Source organism: Ricinus communis, chromosome 5, assembly GCF_019578655.1.
Source record: "Ricinus communis isolate WT05 ecotype wild-type chromosome 5, ASM1957865v1, whole genome shotgun sequence".
Lineage (NCBI taxonomy): Eukaryota > Viridiplantae > Streptophyta > Magnoliopsida > Malpighiales > Euphorbiaceae > Ricinus > Ricinus communis.
The window spans coordinates 8,462,642-8,482,657 of NC_063260.1; the positions used below are offsets into that span (position 1 = coordinate 8,462,642).

At 25.1% G+C, this 20,016-nt stretch overlaps 1 non-coding gene across 1 annotated transcript; it reads left to right on the forward strand.

Moving 5' to 3' along the window:
• The first annotated feature begins 5,866 nt into the window (after window positions 1–5,866).
• Window positions 5,867–5,973, forward strand: LOC112536965. The gene has a single exon (XR_003080888.2). It is a non-coding gene; the product is annotated as a small nucleolar RNA R71 (small nucleolar RNA).
• The last annotated feature ends 14,043 nt before the right edge of the window (window positions 5,974–20,016 follow it).

Sequence of the window (20,016 nt, forward strand, 5' to 3'; positions counted from 1 at the left end):
AATTGCATGTAAATTTTATTTTTTAACATATTATGTAAAGATCTATTATTATAAAATTTAAATTTTATAGCGATTTGACAATTATGTTTAATTTTTTTAAGTTTTAGAAATTTTAACCAATTAACTGGGTAGTCAAGATTGGTGATTTATTTAATGTAACATGATACGAAATACCCATTAGTGTTAGAGTCTAAGCGTGTGAGTACATAAAACACCTCAATTGCCATCCAACAAAGTCTAACCAAATTGAATTAATTTTTTTAATTTAAATTAAATGGTTGTAGTGATATAATAAATCACTATACTAAAATTATTCATTGCAAATTGGATTAGAACTTGGTAAGCTTTAATTTGACTAATATTTAATATATAGAATTAAATATGTATTCAATTATGGTTAAACACAAGGTGATAAATGAGGTGTGACGTGAATTCTCTTGAATTATAAATATTAACGTCAGTATGTATTTTAATATCATATTAGATAAAACATGTGTGTCAACTTTATTAATTGGTCACGTATTTATGTTTTCAGGTAAATCATCAAAATAAAAAAAAATTAAACATAATGATAAAAATGCGACAATGATTGGATTTTTTAATAGCAATAGTGAAAGGTACGTGAGGGTGATATAGCAATATATTTGAAGATTAAAATGTGATTTGAAGGCTAATAATAAGGATAGGGTAGCTATATAATACAATCAATTTTGTAACCTATATAGTAAGGCTGCTGTATTTCGGAAAAATATATGATCATTTTTGTGTTGATTAAGTTGGCTTGTCCCGAAACAGCTGCTTTCCTTTTCTCTTCTTTTAACACTAAACGTGGCATCATTTAGGTTGAGTTTTGTGGAGTGCAATTTTTGGAGACCGGTTCATCCATAAATGGCATTCGGGTTGGGTTGAATCAGATGATGATTTTTGTGTAGCAGTGAGGGTTACACTGAGCTCCATTAAATAAGTCTGTCTTTATTATTTGAATAGGGCTGTTCATATTAATTAATGCATCATTTATTACTTGCATTAGTAATATTTTTTGATTTCCGTTGCTAGCTAGGCAGCTTATAATTTCTTTTTTGCCAATAAAAACAAAAACAAAAGATTCATTCTTGCATAAGCAAGATTCGATGAGTTGGATGATAATCTTATTAAAGAATCCTAAGCACAGTTCTGTCTTTATCAAATTTGAATACCTCTTTTTTTCCTTTCTTTCTCAAATTAATCTGACCTGTGAAATCATGAAAATGTAAATAAAAAATAATAATAATAAATTGATTTAAAAACTTTCACATTTTATTCTTTAAGAGATTAAATTTGGGCACAACATAAATTGTCAAACGAGCATATAGATATCCATTTAATGGGATATATAATGTTATATTTTAATTTCTCCTAAGTTCTGTGGCCCATGAGAAAGGTAGCTTTTATTTTTGCCTCCAACAGAAGCGCATTTAATCTGACAAAACTCTCAAAATGGTCCCAATTCTGTGTTGATCACCCATTCATACTTCTCCTTTATATATATATATATATATATATATTATATGTGATTTTTATTTTTATATTTGAACTGGAACCCAGTTATCTACATATAGCAAAATGAATGACTATTACATCCTCCACGTGCCTACATTTGAAAAAAAAAAAAAAACAATAAATACTTTGTTGGAGACAAGATCAAATATTGTGCCATGCTTTGCATGGTAGGGAAATGGCTTTATCCTTCTCCTTCAGATTCTAATAGGATCGCCAGAGATCTTATCCAAGAATGAGGAAGCTGATGGACATATATGATGATCCTAAATTCTTCTTTAGAAAAGAAAAATAAAAAAGTAATTTATTTATTCAAAACAATGCTAATATATTAATGTTGGCCTCAATAACCAAACCTAAGATAGATAGCTACTAAATAATAATAATAATAATAATAATAAACAGATAAGATAATCCTCCTTGTTCAATTCTTACTTAATGCACGACAGCGCCTTCTCAATTTTCTACCTCTATAATTTACCTACTTTATAATAACATTATGACCATAATTATTACGTGTAATTACAAAAAATTGATTAATTAACCTCCTTCATTAACTCATCACCAACTTCACTTGCTTTCTTGACTTGACATACTGATTAAAATTTAGACAATTAAAATCAGTACACTGTCTGGTTTAACTATAGCTGAGCAGCAGGCAAGTAAATGTATAGGGACAAGTGGGAGGCACCTTCTTGAATATTTGTCCCTTCACTTTTTCTAAGTCATCAGCAAAAGCCATGAAAAATACTTGCTATAATTTATCAACTGTTTTATGGTTATAATTACTTTTTTTATTGACAAGCCAGAGCCTAAACTTCTGCCCAAAAGAAATTAATTAAAAATAATGAAACCCACAAGTAGCAATTCACAGTGAGTCAGTCATCTCAGAAAATTCAGGGCAGAAAAGAAACTTATATTTAACTGTTACTTTCCAAATAATTGAAAGGATGATGAAGCCAGGCTGTTGTATAGCGTAGGGGCAATGGTGATGAAGTTTTGACCACACTTTTGATATCAAAAGATGCATCCTTTTCTTTATATAAATATATTTTCTTCTTTTAGTACAAGAACATTTATTTCAGTGCATAATGCACCTCACATGGGTCTTAAAATTAATTAACTGCGGCCAACTGTGCTTATTTATTGAGCTCCTTCTCTCGTAATTTAATCATGTGCTCTGTACCTTTACTATCAACCTTCAACTTCAACTCCAGCTGAAAATGTTACATGATAAGCTTACTATAAAACTTTGCATCCATTTCGATACTTTTTTTCTTTTACATTTACACTGTTGCCTTGAGCTTCAATCTTCTCATGATCAAATTATTAGATGAACCATATAAAAAATCCATTATTGCCACTTTTAGTTTTTCACTTTATTGAGCATCGGTCAAGTCCGACGAAAAATTTATTTAATTATTATTCAAATTATATAAGTCTATGAAAGTCTGAGCCGTGATCTCGATTTCTAGCCTATATTTGTTCCTTAAATTTATGGGTTAGAAATTAATTAATAACCATTAATGATTACCAACATGTAGTAAATAAGAGTGTCGGAAGTGAAAGAAGTAGTTACATAAATTTTTAAGATCCAATAGTTAAATCAATCTTAAAAAGTATTCTTTTTTCCTTTCTTTTCAATTCATTTAGATCTAATCTATTTTTTTCTAGCTCGGCTATCCCATCTAGCCGAGCCATTTACATTTATGATACTGGGCCGTAGTTAAAAGAATTATTTAGAATATATACACATTATAATGAGTGGGTAACAAGTAGAGAAAGATTTAAAAGAAAAATGTAAAGATAAAAGCACGTAAAAGTTTATTGAAAAAGAAGCTTGGGAGTAGAGGATTTTCAATACATATTCACTATGCTACTGATGTCTATAAATTTTGCAATGCATAGTAAGCCATGAACTTGAATTCTAATCTCTACCATCCAAATCTTAGAAGCACATTTAAACACACATTGATAATTATAAAAAAATAAAAAAATAAAGAATTGAAAATAATAAAATATCTTAAATATACTAGAAAGATTAAATCCTAAGATAATTAAAAGTTAGGTCTTAAAAATAAATAAATATAAATTCTATAACAAAATTTAAAATATAGTTCTAAATAGATGATATGACTATTTATGTGGAGGAGAGGGATATATATTTAATTTTTAAAGAAGTATTTTAAATTAAAAATAACTCATTTTTTCATTATAATCAATCCTTAATTTCTTGAATTTAATTATTTTATTTTCGCCCAAAAATAGAAAAAATAACGTTTTTTTATTTTTTTCCAGCGGCCCGTGGAATTTTCAGCGCCCCGCGAAATGCGTCGTTAAGTTATTGTCGTGTCTGCCTACGCGCGGGCCCATTCGTGTTTGCTGCCTGCCTACGATGAGGGCCTGTTCGCACGCCGGCCGCACCGCCGCAGCCGCTGCTGCGCACCTCGCGGCCGCGAGCCACGGCTTTCCTCCTCGCAGCAGGCCCTGCGGTAGTCTCTATCGTGCGGGCCTGTGAAAATCAGTCGCAATGTAGCTCGCTCAAAAATAAAATAAAAGAATTTAAGGAGGTTTCATTGCTTCTCATGGAGACATATTGCTTTTTGGGATCAAAGAAGGTAGGAATGCTTACTTTTCCATCATAAGCCTACAAGGTAAATATTAAAAAATAAAAGAAAAACTTAAATGCATAAAAATAAAAATACAATTGCTAAGTTTATTGTCTATTGCTAGACATTCCTGATTATACTCATGGTGGGTGTTCATCTACGCACTCCAGCTCTTGGTCATAAGCCATTCCTTTCAAGTGTGGTTTCATACTTTTAATGCGAACATCTAAAGTGTCATGAAAGCTCTAGTCAATTAAGAATAGAATTATTAACTTACCTACTTATACTAGCAAGTCATCCACTATACCTCTAAGATATTTTATTGATATAGTGGTAGGCTTCAACTTTTCCAAGCCAAGTCGTTCATACGTCGAATAAAGCATCAAGTTGATGCTTGCTCCCAAATCTAACATGGCTTTTGCATCCTTTTTTGTCACCTATTGTAATATCAATAGTGAAGCTACTATGATCCTTCATCTTAAGGGGCAATTGATGTTGAAGCATTACACTTGCTACTTGTACTTTTTCGTTGTTCGCATATCGCCTTTTGTTGGTATTCATCTCTTTAAAGAATTTTGCAGAAGCTGATTTATTCCTGATAACATCCAACAAAGGTAAATTAGTATTAACTTTAGAGAGCATCTCAATACTTTCAATTTTTTTTTATCCTTTTTGCTTTCTTTGGGTCGGTTTAGAAATGGAATAGGTGGTCTATAAGGCTAAGCTGCCTTATGAAATTCAGGTCCAGAAAATGCTTTCTTTTCTTTCTTATCAAGCTTAAGATTAGGCTCTATTTTTTATTCCTTTTGAATGCTCTACTTATTGCTTTGTACTAATCCATCATTTTCAGATGTAACTACATAAGAAGAAGAATTCTTTTCAGTTTCCATAGCAATATTATCATCAACAACCTCACCTTTTCTAATAGTAGCAATGGAATTGACTTGTTCAGGTTGACTTGATAGTTTCTCTTTATTGGGTTGTTTAACGACTTGTCCCGTTTGAGCTTCTAAACGTTTCAGTGAAGCCTCAATGGAATCTGTCTTTTTCTCATTCCTCTCCATCTTATCATGAGAAGCCATCATAAATGATTGAAGTGTTTTTTCAAACTTGACTTCCTTTGTTCATTAGATCAAAGAGTTTGTTCTTGATCTTGAAAGGAAGGATTGGAGTCCTTTTGGAATTGAGAATGTTGGTCTTGGTAATGAGGTTGATTACGGTTTCTAAATAATTATGGTGGGTTTTAGTCATTGTATTTCTGAGAAAAATTTGAATGGTTTCTCCAACCTATATAATATGTGTTAGAATAAGGAGTCATTCATAGGATGCATAGGTTGGTAAGAATCCATCAAATATGTTTGGTCATACATATTTCCTTTGTAATTATCAAAAGTTAAACAAATATTAGCACCATGACCATAAATACCACAAATACTGCATACTTCATTATTTGGTGAGTTTTTTTATTGTAGCAAGTATCTTAACTTGCTTAGTCAATTCAGCTAATTGCATGATCATCTCATTACTAGCTATTACTTCATTTATTTCTACTCTCTTTATCCGCACACTCTTTTGTTGAGAATTAGCTCCTAACATCTCAAAGATGTCATAAACCTCAACAGTTGTCCTTCTAACATAGCACCCCCAGCTGCATTATCAACCATACATTGATATTGTTGTGTCAACTCATCATAAAATGATTGGTTATTATTGGAAGTGGAAATTCATGGTGTGAGCATTGCAATAAAAGTAATTTGAAGCGATCTCATGCCTCATGAAAAGATTCAGCATTCTTGTGATAAAGATTAGAAATTTCAGCTTTCAATTCTTTGATCTTTTGATGTAAGTAAAACCTATTCATAAACTTTTGATAAACTTCATTCCAAATTTTCAAAGAATTAGGAGGTAAAGTCATTAATCAATGAATAAGGGAAGCACCTCATTCTTGTTTGATCATCATCTAATGAATGTTAATGCATCCTCACTAGGCATACCATAAAATGAAGGAAGCATATTTAAATGAATGCTCTTTAGTTCATAATCTTTAGATGCATCACCTAGAACTATGCATGAAGTAATGTTACCAATTATAGGTCATGCATAATCTTTCATAGTCATTCGCCTTTCAGCTCCTACTTCTATTGGTAGGTTTGCCATGATATCAACTTCTTCTATTGCTGCTTCTTTTAGTTGTTTCCTGTTAAGCAAACAAAACAAAATAAAAATTCATTTTAGTTGTTTCTTGCTAAGCATACAAAACAAAAGAAAATTTTAGATTTGAAAAAAAACTTAAAAATAAAATTTACAAACAAAACAAAATAAAAACACATGAACAAAATAAATCACAAAACACAATACAAACAAACAAAACAAATCATAAAACACAAAATAAATAAACAAACATAAGACACTTTTGATAATGAATCAATATAATAAATTTTGGACACAGTTCCCTAATAACGACGCTAAAACTTGATGTGTCTTTTTTAGTATTCGCAAGTGCACGAACCGTTCCTATAATAAGGTTAAGTTCACCATGAGGTCGATCTCTTAAGGAACTATGAAGTCATTTATTATAAAGACTAATTATCAACACAAAACAATAAAAGTAAATCTAAACATCTAGATCAGTATTTTGAGGGGATATATTTATAAAATAAAGTAACTCAACAATAAATAAATATGCAATGCAAATGCAAATGCTTATGATCTAAAATTATATACTAAAAACAGTATTTAGTTTGGCCATTTATTTAGTAATTCCCTTGTTTTACTTTAAGCCTAGATCTAATGAATAAGATGGTAATGTGCCTTTTTTCCTAAGTCACTTGAGCTAATGATGCAATCTAAGTTTCTTATACCAATATAAATTAAAGTAAATATGATGTTTATGATACTTTTAGCCTAAAGATTTTCATAATAAATATTACTACTAAATTGATATGATGGTCAACTAATAATAATAGATGAAACTAATATATATATGAAGATAAAGAAATCATTCATTAAATAAATAAATAACAAGATTCATACAAAAGTAGAAAAGCTAAATTAAACACTTATGAAAACTAGCATAACATATTTAACCCAATGATCATAGTATTAAATAGAGAGACATAAAACAAGACTGAAATTAAAACTCTCTCTAGATCCAGGATTTCTTCAAGTAGGAAGAAGATTGGTCTTCAGTCTCCACTTCTTGAAAAGCTCATTAGATCTTAAAAGAACAATGAAAAGTAAAACTAAATGTTTATGAAAATTGTGGAGAATTATAGAGAAAATAATGGCGGGCAGGTGTAGAGAGTAGATATGAGAAGACTTTCCCACTCTAAAATTAGGTTTTGCTGAGATATATATAGAGAAGAGTCATCCTCTAAATAAGTATCATTAGATATAAGTATACTAATATAAGTCTATCTAATAGAAAAGACTTTAAGTATCTTTATCTCCACCGAATACTATCTCATAAATAACTCTTAATATAAATCCTAATAACTATACAAAATGACTAAAATATCCATTGGACCTTGTAATTAGCAATCTATGTATCTTAATCTTAGGCCTTGACACGAACATGTCTAATTAGACTTCTTTTAACTCCATATTTTCCTCTTTTTGCTAATATTCCTAAAAATAAACAATTAAACTTAAGTGAGGTAAAGACACATATTTTCATCATTTTATATATATAAATATATCATTAAAGCTCTAAAGTACTCTTAAATATCTATACATAATTTGGATCGATCAGCATGTAATTCTTATCACCGTTACACGCATTCTTCCATAGTTCAAATTGCACATGTTATCATGTGTTTCATCATATCTTTGTCCTAATAGTTAAAATTTCACTATATTATCGTTATTTTCAAATGAATATTAAATTTATGAAATTTTCCTTTATTATGATAAAATATTCATAATCCAAATATAATTTTTTTTATTTCTTTTTTTAAAAAAAATAATCAAAAAATAGGAGTGAATACGGTCCGGTTAACCGAATCATACTTACAAAACAGTTGACTGTTTGAATTTATTTTTTTCATTCAAATTCAGTTTTTAACCATATTTTTTGGGATAATAAAAAAGTTAAAAAATAAAATAAAAGGGTTGATTCTCCAATTTTTTTAGTTAACCGAAATCTTTTAATATAAAATATAAATATTTAAAAATACTTTTGGACAAGATTATAAAAAATAATGTTAAGAATTATATTTAAATCTAAAATATATGTAATAAGTAATAAAATAACTAATAAAAAAATAATTTGGTCGATAAAAATAATTAACTTTTTAAATTAGAAAAACTGAGTGATTAATCAAAATTTTTAAAATAAAAAAAATAAAACCAAATTAACTTATTCAAATTAACATATTTTACTCCTCTTCTTTGACCCGTTCTAATTGGCTCAGTTTGCTTGGTTTTTGCCCATCACTATAAAAAGTGCTTAGTACTTTGTAATTTTATTTTTTAACAATTTTTAGTAATGTATTTTTTAAACAAAAAAATATATGTAATTATAAATTATAATAAAAAAATATTTTACTATAAAATATTAAATTTATAAAAATTCAGTTTTTATTATCATATTATTCATGTCCGATAACATTTTGATTTAAAATTTAGCAATTAGCATGTTGTTAAATGATATTATTATTTGACTGTTAAATTTATCTTATCAGATCAATGACTTCTTAAACTGCAATTTGATAATTAATTTAAAAAGTTATCCCTCTCTCTTCGTTCTTTTAATGTGTTATAGATTATTCTTTTTTAAAAGAGTGAACAAAAGTTATTGTTCTTATGCATGAGATTTTAATTTTCAATCAATTTGAATTAATCTCTAAATTTGAAACTTATTTATTTTACCTTATCGCAATGCACGTTACGTCAAGTAAATAACTCTAAAAACATAACTCATCCAACTAAATATTAAATGTCACATTAAAAATGCACATAACTGATATTGTATTCGTATTATCAAATTCTTTTTCAAACTTCAACTATCATTTAAGTAATACAAAAGAAAAATGTTTTTTTTGTATACTTCACTATAAAACTCCTATGTTTCTTATATTATATGGAAGTTATCTTCTAACATCTAAAAATTAATTTTATTTTATCTTATTTTATAATTTTATACTAAAAACTCTTTTTGCCAGAATTTTCATTAGAACATCATTAATTAAGTTTGTTTTTATATTATTTGTACTCCAATTTTCGGGGTAATATATAAATATACATGTCAAAATAAATAAATATACATGTCAAATTAAAAATTTTATGTGTCAAAAATTAATTTTTCATATTACCTTTGAGTTTGACTCCGAATCAATTTACCTTTTGACTTATTTAGATCGTTCAAAATACATTTAGTTTGATCTTATCGGAACTTAATAAGATAAATACTTAGACTCGTTATGTTCATAAATTTTAACTCTTTATAGTTAAAATAAATTATTATAAAATAAAATAAGATATATACGTTTCAAAGAAAACTTAGTTATTGATAATAAGAATAAAGTTAGACAAAACTGTTTTTTATCTTTTATGTTTAAATATGTGATAATAGTTTTTTAAGTTTTTCAATTAGAAAAGAATTATTTTAATTTCAATATAGTAAAATATTTTACTCTACTTCTTTAGAGAGTTCTTTTTATTTGTTTAAATTTATTACTGTTGGTGCTCTTTTTCTTAATCAGTTTCAATATTAATAAAATTTATTTTAATTTTATTTATTCTTAATTATATAAGAAAAGCAAATGAAATTATATAAAAAAAAAATTATAATTTAAGCTCGACTCAGATTCGGCTTTTCGTTTAAATTATTCAAACTCATTTAAAATTCTCATATTCAACCAAATTTTAGTTACTAATATAATTTCACATATTCGAATATGAACAATTACATATAGCAAAAAGAACTTGCTTTCTTGATAAATTCATGGATTTTACCTCCTACCTAATCTTCAAATGTTGTGGGAAATTTTTCTTTGATGAATAACCTGAAAATTCTGCTCAAGGTCAAAGCCAATAACCAACCTAGCAATGGATCAACAAAAGTGGAGGTGGATGTAGCGCAATGCTTTATTTAGGCCTAATACATGGACATATGAACAGAACCAGCATGGGCCTAGCTTAGACGTTATAAAGAAGGTTTCCATGTGGATATGGGGAGGAGATATAATGGGTTCAAGGCTTCAAGCTACCATGAATTCCTGAAATCATCATGTTTACAAGATTCAGGATTTGGCTTTTTGCAAGTAAAAAAAAAAAATAACATACATGCCCAAGCCATCCAGGCGATTCTGGCTTAAAAAAGAATCCAAGGTAATCAACCATTAAAAACTCAGGATTTATGTCTATAGAACTTAGCAGAAGCATCTTTTTTCTTTTCTGTAGTAAGTAAGAATATCAGCAGAATTTGCTTCTAAAACAACATCATCTACAAAGAATGTAAGGGCATTACAGGCAGCAAAAACACTGAAATTGTTTAAGCTGCAAAGCGGATCCCTTGAGTCATTTTCAGTGTTGCACTTTCAAGATTTAAGCCAACCATGGTGACAATTTAAGAACCATGGAGGCTCAGTACTAGTGCTCTGGCAAATGATCCAAAACCCCTTTTATTCAAAATCCATGAATGAGAAAAACTACAGAAAGAGTACTAAGTTTCTATCTTCAGTGAGCTAGAGAGCTTTAGGGCTTCTTTTTTTTTTTAGAAAGATACAGAGCATTCTTTGACGACTCAAGATTGGAGAAAACAGCTTCTCCTTTTATATGGGTATAGGATGCTGTATTAGGGCATTACACGCTTGTTCCATGTAGACCGAATAATTGACCTTTGGTGATTGAATTGGAAAAATCGTGCGGTTTAAAATTAATCTCACAAGCATTCTTCTTCAACTTCATTTTAGTTCTATGAATTTACTAAATAAAAAGAAAATGTTTTATTGTTTTTATTTTGTATTTTTTATTTATTTTATTAAATAAAAAAATAAAATATATTTATTAGAATTATTTGTGTTTTTTTCTCTTTTAAAAAATTTTGTATAGTATTCGAAAAATAAAATCAATTTTTAATTAACTAGTAAATGTAATTTTTATATTTTTATATTTTTTATTTTCTCTTTTCACATCTATTTATGTTTAATAAATTTTTATTTCTATTTTTTTTACTTTTCTCTCCCTACATCTTATCTTTTTCTTTTTCATTCTCGTTACTTTCATACGTTGAATTAAATAAAAAGAAACTATTTTTAAAAAATAACAATTAGACAAAATTAAATATTTCTTAGTTTCTTATAAATAAAAAACAAAAAAAATGATACTATTATTATATTTCAACATTTTTCATGCGTAATATAATAATAAAAAATATTATTTCTAACTGAAAAGTCAATGAATCGTGATTATACAATAAAAATAGATATTTTAAATTCTCATTTATATAACTAAATTTATATTAATATTGAATAAATAATAGCAAAAAGATTAGTCATCACTTGTAATAATGAAATTTCCGACTAATTTTTATAGAGTGGATATTCAATTGTTGATCACTAGATAATAGCCAGATTAAATTAATTTGATAAAATTTAGAAATCTCATTCAACATTTAGATTAAGCTCATTTAGTGAGATTTAAATATTAACACAGATATTTTAAAAAAAATATTAAAAACAATAATATATTTAATTATAATTAATTGTTGATTTTATCGATTTTATTTTAAATTTTTTATTAATTGATAGTTAATTTACTTATTTTATTTATTTGAAAATATTATTATTATAAAATACGATTAATAATAACTTATTAAAAATGTATTCCATATGATTAATTTTTTAAAACTTATAATAATTTATTATTGTTTTGAAATTACAACAAATAGTTAAATAATTATTATATTCATATTTATAGTATTTGAAATTAAGATTATTTTTTATCAGTGAAATATAAATTCAATCCTGATAAATTACATCTATAAATATTTATAACAATTAATATAATTGAAGTAAATAACGAAATAAGGTTTAATTTGGCTCAATTTTAGCCCTTTTTTATTTTTACGATCAATTTAACTTCTAAACTTTTTAAATAAATTTAATTTAGTCATTTTTAAGTTAGTTTATTGCACACGGTATAACAAGAGCATAAAAAAATATTCAAATTGAACCTGACTGTAAAGTTTTGAGGCCAAATTTAAACTTTATTCCTTTTTAGTTAAAAATTAAGAAAAATAAATATAATTTTTTTAAATAATCACAAAGCCAATAAAACATCAAAACTAACTTATAACTACCATCTTTACTTTTCTATCACTATCCATAACACTTTTTAAATAAAATATTACCAGTATTATCATTAGAAAATGAAAGCATATATGAGATTTTACACAACACTATTATTGTCACCTCTTTTTTATTAGCCTACATACGACTTTCACCAACTAATTCAAAATCTAAAATATATTAAAAAGACTTACTATATAAATTCAATATAATTAAATTAATTATAAGTTAAATTATTTTTAAAGGAACAAATTGATTCGCACAAAAAGTTGAATAACCAAATTAAGTTGGTGTTAGTTGGGTGGAATTAGACTATATAGCGCGTGCATTTTACTTTTTAAAAATGACTACAATGGACCTATTTAAAGAGTTCAGGGCTCAAATGATTGTATAAGTAAAAAAACAAAATTGAATTCGACTACATAATCTGAGGGTCAAATTGAACCTTATTCCTTAATAAAATCAATTATAACATTTCTAATTATTGTAAACTTTTTTTTATTAATTTGTATCATTTGATATAGTATCATGAAATGATATATATTTAAGATAAATTGTATCTTTAATAGTTCTTAAATATACTAACAATAAAAATTGATAAAATTTTATTAAACAATTCAATTCATAAATATTAATTGTCAGCCATCAACTACAATTATATTACCATTGTATTGATCCATCCGATCATAATCTCACAAAGATTTAAATGAATGGCATTCTTATAAGAAGTGTTTTCTTTTCCAAACAATAAGAGTATTCTAGGGTCATTTTGCTCATCAACGATTTATGAGTGATTTTAAGAATGGATTCTTTCATGCCGGTCTAATGTGATCTCTATATATATAAAAAATAGGTTAAATTTTTTTTGATATTTGTGCTTAATTTTTGACACATAGAATTTTTTTTAATATGTGTATTTATTTTTTACATACGATATGAAGTTTATTTATAACTTTCTATTTTTTATTAATTTATTGATTAATAATTTACATTCATAATTAAACACTGACTCTAATTCTTAAAAAGAACATATTAATTACATTTTAATATTATATTAACTAATAAATAATTTTCTAATCAGATAATGATACTAATTATATCCTAAGAAATAGTATATTAATTATACTTTTATATTATACTAACTAATAAAATAATTAGATAATTAGATAATAATTCTAATTTTAGAAAATAATATTTTAAATTATATTTTAATGGTATATACAATAATAAATTAACTTTTTAATTATATTAATAGTATTAATTTATATAAATACTAAAATTAGTTTATAAATAATCTTTATATTATTACACTAACAAAATTTTGAAATTTTAAAAAATTAAAAAAGACATTTAAAAATAATTAGTCTACTATTATTTTCAAAGTTTAGTTATATAATTATTATTATTTTTTTGATTATAAAATTAAATTTATAGATGCAATTTATTAAATTTTTTAATATTTAAATATAAAAATATATAATAAAAGCTGTAAAATATTCTAAATAACTATATATTATACACTCCATTCGCTCTCTTATATGAATAAAAAGAAGACATAAAGAAATCAATTAACATGCCAAAAGATCAAATCTAAAAGTAAACATTAACCATTCCCAGATGCATGCTAATATAAAGAAATCATCTTACTTTGCAGGAATAACGCAATTCAGATCATCTTGAACGAATTAAATAAAACCATCAAAGAACATAAATCTATAATGTAGACCTAAAAACATAAACACTTAACTTACATCCAACATCTAACAGATAGAAGATTGAATCATGAACAAATAAATTCTCAACATTTATTTAATATATTAATAATAGGTCCATATAATATATAGTTATTTAAGATATTTTAGAGCTTTTATTATATATTTTTTTATGTATAATATGGTATAAATATATGTCTTTACCTTACTTAAATTCAATTGTCTATTTTCAGATAATATTAGCCAAAAAGGAAATGATGGAGCAAAATAATGAAAAAGTCGACCTAATAAGATATGTTGATGTCAAAATCTAAGACTGAGACACATAAACTTATTATTTACAAGGCCTAGCCAAAAATCATGTCTCTTGGGGGCAATTTAGTCTTTTTATTATTTAAAAAATTGTGATAAGGATATTCTTTAAAAGACTTATTTTTATAAGAATACTCTCTAAAAGAAATCTCTACAAATTTAAATTAGTATCGGCTATCAATAACACATTCTCCATCTGCATCTGTTTATCATTCATGTCTCTGCAGTTTTCTTTATAGTTTTTTATCATGAACAATTTAGTTTGAGCTCTTAATTATTTTTTTAAGATCAAGACGGCCTTTGAGGATTGAAGAACAATGATCACTTATCTTCTTAGCTTGAGGACATTATGGATCTTGAGGCAGTTCTTATTTTCTTATTTTATTTTATGTTTAACTATTAAATTACCATGACCGTAAAATTGAATATGTTAGGCTAAGTTTTCTATTAGTATTTAGTTAAGTTTTTATGCTTATGTATAAACTTTGTTCTTTATATTTCATGGATGATTTTTTATTAATATATTTTATTAGTTTCAACTATTATTATTGTTTAATTGTTATAAAAATGTTTAGATTGATTGCATTAGAAACAATATTTTTACTTCATCTTATATTGATATAAAGAATTTTAGTTACGTCATTAGGTTGAGTAATTAAAAGAAAAAGAACATCACCTATAATTCATTAGATTTGTGCTTAATAATATAACAAGAGTAATACTAAGTAGTTGGTGAGACTAAATACTGCATTCATTATATAGTTATCTTAAATTATTATGTTTGTATATTTATTTTATTATTTTATTAATTACTTTATGCATTATTATTTCATAAAATCTTGATTTAGAGTGTGTAGATTTATTTTTTAGTTAGTTTATTTAATAATTAATTTTTATAATAAGATATTGTTACAAATTCAGGATGTTTACCGCGTATACATTTACTCATTTCATGCACTTATTAATACTAATTTTAGCATATCAATTAAAAATATAAAAAAAATGATGTTGCCGTAATTAAAATTTTAATTTTTTATATTATAATATTTAAAGATGAAAATTAATTTATATCTTCAGATATAACGTAAACTTGATGTTCCATTAAAAAAATTCATATATTATATTCAAAATTCACTATCCATTTATTCTGACCTTATCCTTGTAACTTCTGAACTTTCTTTGGTTTTCCGGGTAAGCATTGTTGTCCTTATATTTTCTCCTGTATTCTGATGAATTAATGAAGTACCATTGTTTCTAGAAGATACTGTGGCTTTTTCTTATTTTTATTTTCTGTTTTATTATTTTAGATTATAACAACATTCAAAGCCGCCTTAAAAATACCATAAAAATCATCTAATATTTTTATAAAATTACTCTTAATATTTTGATATTATCTTTTATTAAATGAAATTATTTTATAAAAATATTCTATATACTTATATTAAATGGATAAAAATCAAATTAAATGAGATGCTAATTAGTAATTTTTTCTATTTTTAAATAAATGACAAATATTTATCTATATTTTAACATATTGCCCTATCGTTTTTCCTTTTTTTCAGTATTATGCGATTATGCCCTTCCGCTTTAATTTATTACACTAACGACCTTTTCATTGTCTGCTTTTGCCAAAATCAACTGGCCATTGGCGAAAACTTAGAAAAAATATAAATTATGTTTGGTCCCTGAACTTTAATCAAATTTACTAAAAAATAAGAACTGAACTTTAATTAAATTAGGGGAGTTTATTTATTTATAAAACAATCTTAATATTATATCAAAGTCACCCTAAATTGAAATTCTTAATTGAATTAGGATAGATTTATTTTTAAGTTTTGGTTCAATTTATTCATATTATTTAAAACTAAATAAAAATGTACATTCTTTTATTTTCTTTAAAAAATATTTATCAAAGTATTTTACTTTTTCTTAATCTCAATTATAATACCAGAAAAGTAATACATAAGTTATTAATATATTTTAACAAATAATAAATCATCTTTTACAATAAATTTTTCACTTTATGATATAAAATTATTTGATAAAAAACAAAATATAGAAAAAGTATAAAAAAAGTACTTTTAATTATCTTCTTTTTTTATTAAAGAGCCAGTTTTTTAATTTTTCTTTTCATTTTAATACCATTTGGAATATTATTGTTAAGATTTTATAATCTTATATTAATATATAATATAAACTTTTGATAAATAAAATTCTTTATTGAGTAGTTTATAATCTAACTAACTATATAATAAACTCGGGATAAATAAACTAATAATTACTTTTAATTTTATAAAGAATTATGATGAAGAAAAATTTAAAATATATCTTGGTTTATTAAAAAAAAAGTTCGTTAACTAGTTAATTTTTAATAAAAAAATAAATAGATAGAAGGGATATTTTATATAACAAGAATCAAAATAAGAAATATAATAATATAATATTGAAAAGGTAAGAGGATATTTCTTGGTCACTAGTGAAAAATGATACAATCATCATCTTATATTTCATATGTACCAATAAAAACAAAAGTGTGGTGGTTGGTAGAAAAATTCAAGGGATATTATCGTTGTGCATATCAACATCAAATGACTTCATTCATCATCAATAATTCGACCAACCAAATTGAAGAAATATATATATGCCACATCATTGTTGACACCAACCTTTACCAAAACCAGAATTAAAATATATATTTGAAAATATAAAGGAGCTTAATGCAAATAAGTTAAAATAAATGATTATTAATGTGAGAAAACCACTCTCTATTGGACCTTTAATTTTCTTTTAGAACCAATTGTCACATTAAACTTGCACATTGTTGAAATTTGTAACACATGGCAAGTGCCGCAAAGAAGTATAAAATGATTTTATAAAAATTGTTGTGTGGTGTCCTCACCCTATTTACTAAGAGGACTGACTAGATCATGCATCAGTTATCTTAAAACGAATGGTGGAAATAAAATAATTCATTATATTAGAATTGATAAGACTAGTTAAATACTTATAAATAAATATAAAGATTAGTAAAGTATTTGAGTGATAATATATATATATATATATATATATATATATAGTATTACCTTATATTATATTCGTAAATTTTTATAAAAGATAAATGTAAATATATAATTTAAAATATAATTATACAAATTAAATATTTGATTTTAAATGAATTGTTTTTGCGAACTAGATAGGACCGAAAATGTATGTTTGTGTAAGAACTTAGTCGATCCGACATTATTATTATAAAAAATTTCATTTTGTATTGTATCAAACTATAGTCTATATAAACAAATTGTATAATTAAATCTCTAAATTTTTATTTATATTTTTTTTATTGATTTATTATATTTTTATTGTTATAATATTTAATAAAAATAAAAATAAAAAATAAATATAGATACTAAATAAAACATACAGAAATGTAATCAAGTATGTATAGAGAGTCGTTCATTTAATGACAAATAAATATAAGAATTTTTTAAAATAAAGCAATACTTTAGACAAAAAATGGAAACTTAATAAGGGGATTTTGACAAATATGTATGATGGGGGTCCTGACAAACCCTGAGCAAGTTGCGTTTCAATTATTTTGTTTGCCTTTTCATGAGGAATCAGGGCCACAGAAAATCCTTCCTTTTATAGATGGCAATGGGCCAATAGTTAGTGGAGTTCGGCCATGTTGCCGAGGCATTGCTCTTCCTTATGAAGAAAAAAGAAAATGAAAAAAATGTGGGGAATGGTCTGCGCATGCTGTGGACGATATTCCACAATCTGCTTGGCCTATACAAGTGGCTAGAATACTAGATGCTATAGTTTATGTGCCTTAACTTTCTGTTTTTGTTTTTGTCTTTTTCTTCTTTTGTTACACTAAATGCCTAAACTTTGTATCAAGTCTTGTTCGGTCTTACGTTGTGACTTTTTCCTTTTATTCTATGTTAATTTTTACTTCTTTAACATCAACTATTATCTATATATACATTTCACGTCTAAATCTAGTGGCAAAGGTGTTTGTATTTTGGAGTGAGGTCTCAAATTTGAGTCGTTTCTTTCGTATTATATGAGTTTTACTTTTATACCGAATATAAAGAGATAACTACTTCTGTTGTAAAATCTATAGCCTTTTAACCCTCCAACGCATAAAAAAACTATTATATATAAATATATATGATATTATCATTATTTTATACTTAGCACAAAAGAACTTTTATTTTAATAGATATAATAAACTTAAATCTATACTTTTTCAAATTTTAGAAGTAAAAGAAATAAGTTTGATTTCTTGCATTTCTTTTACCTATAGAATAAATAATAGGTTGTGAACTACAACAACAAGAGTAATTATTGTTTTATACTTATAATAAAGTAAAGACTCATCTAATAATATATATGAGATGACTCGAATTCAAAGCATCTCACTTTTAATATTAAATGCTCTTACTATTTTAGTTAAATTTTAAATTTATCTTTTTTTTTTCTTTTTAAAGGCTCAATTTCTCTCTCTATCTATATATATAATGAGATGTAAATTCTTTTTAACTTCTTTTATGCCAGACGACTCATAGGAGATGTACCATTATTTTGACACAACCTATTTCTTTTGACATGTTACTTTTAATATATTATATTTATATTAAATTATTAATTAAATAATGATTCAAACTCTAGAAAATAATATTTTAATTATATTTTACAATATATTATTAATAAGTTAATCTCTTAATTATGCAAAGATTTTCAATTCTAAAAAGTGACATATTAATTATATATATATATAGTTAATAAATCAAAACATTATCTTTTCTTAATATGTAACTTACTTTTTATGCATAAAATATTTTTTAAACATATATATTTATTTGACACATAAATATTAAGGTGATGTATAATTTTTTATATTTATTATAAAATTAATATATTAATTAATAAGTTATTTTTTAATTAAGTAATAATTCTAATAATAGACAATAATATTTTAAATATATTTTAATATTATATTAATTTTATTATTTTATAAATTTTATTTTTATATGCACTTATTTCAGGAGACTATCATTTGATGGTTTAGATCTTAAACTATATTTTTATTTTTATTTTTTAAAAAAACAAATGTTACTTTTATGTTTATATATATATATATATATATAGTTGAATTGCAAATATTTTGTTAAGGGTTGATTTAAATAGTTAACATAATATGTGAGCTTATGAATAAATATCATTGAGTCAATTTTCTAATTAAATTACTTGATGTATCATTTAAATTTTCTTATTTAAAATTAAGTATGACTTACTATAATAAAGAAACATAGATATTATCTGTCGAAATCAGTTTTTGTTTAAGGAAAATAACATGACTTTATTTTAATGCTTAAAACGGCTGTACCAAACAGAGTTTTGTTGTTTCTAAGGAAGTAAATAAATATTATAATAAGTCTGACACAAACAAGTGGTGCCATTGCTTACAAAAAATACAAATACTATAATACTATTATATAGTCTATTCATCAAACCCATTTATGTTTTTCTTATACGAATTAAACAAATATTCCC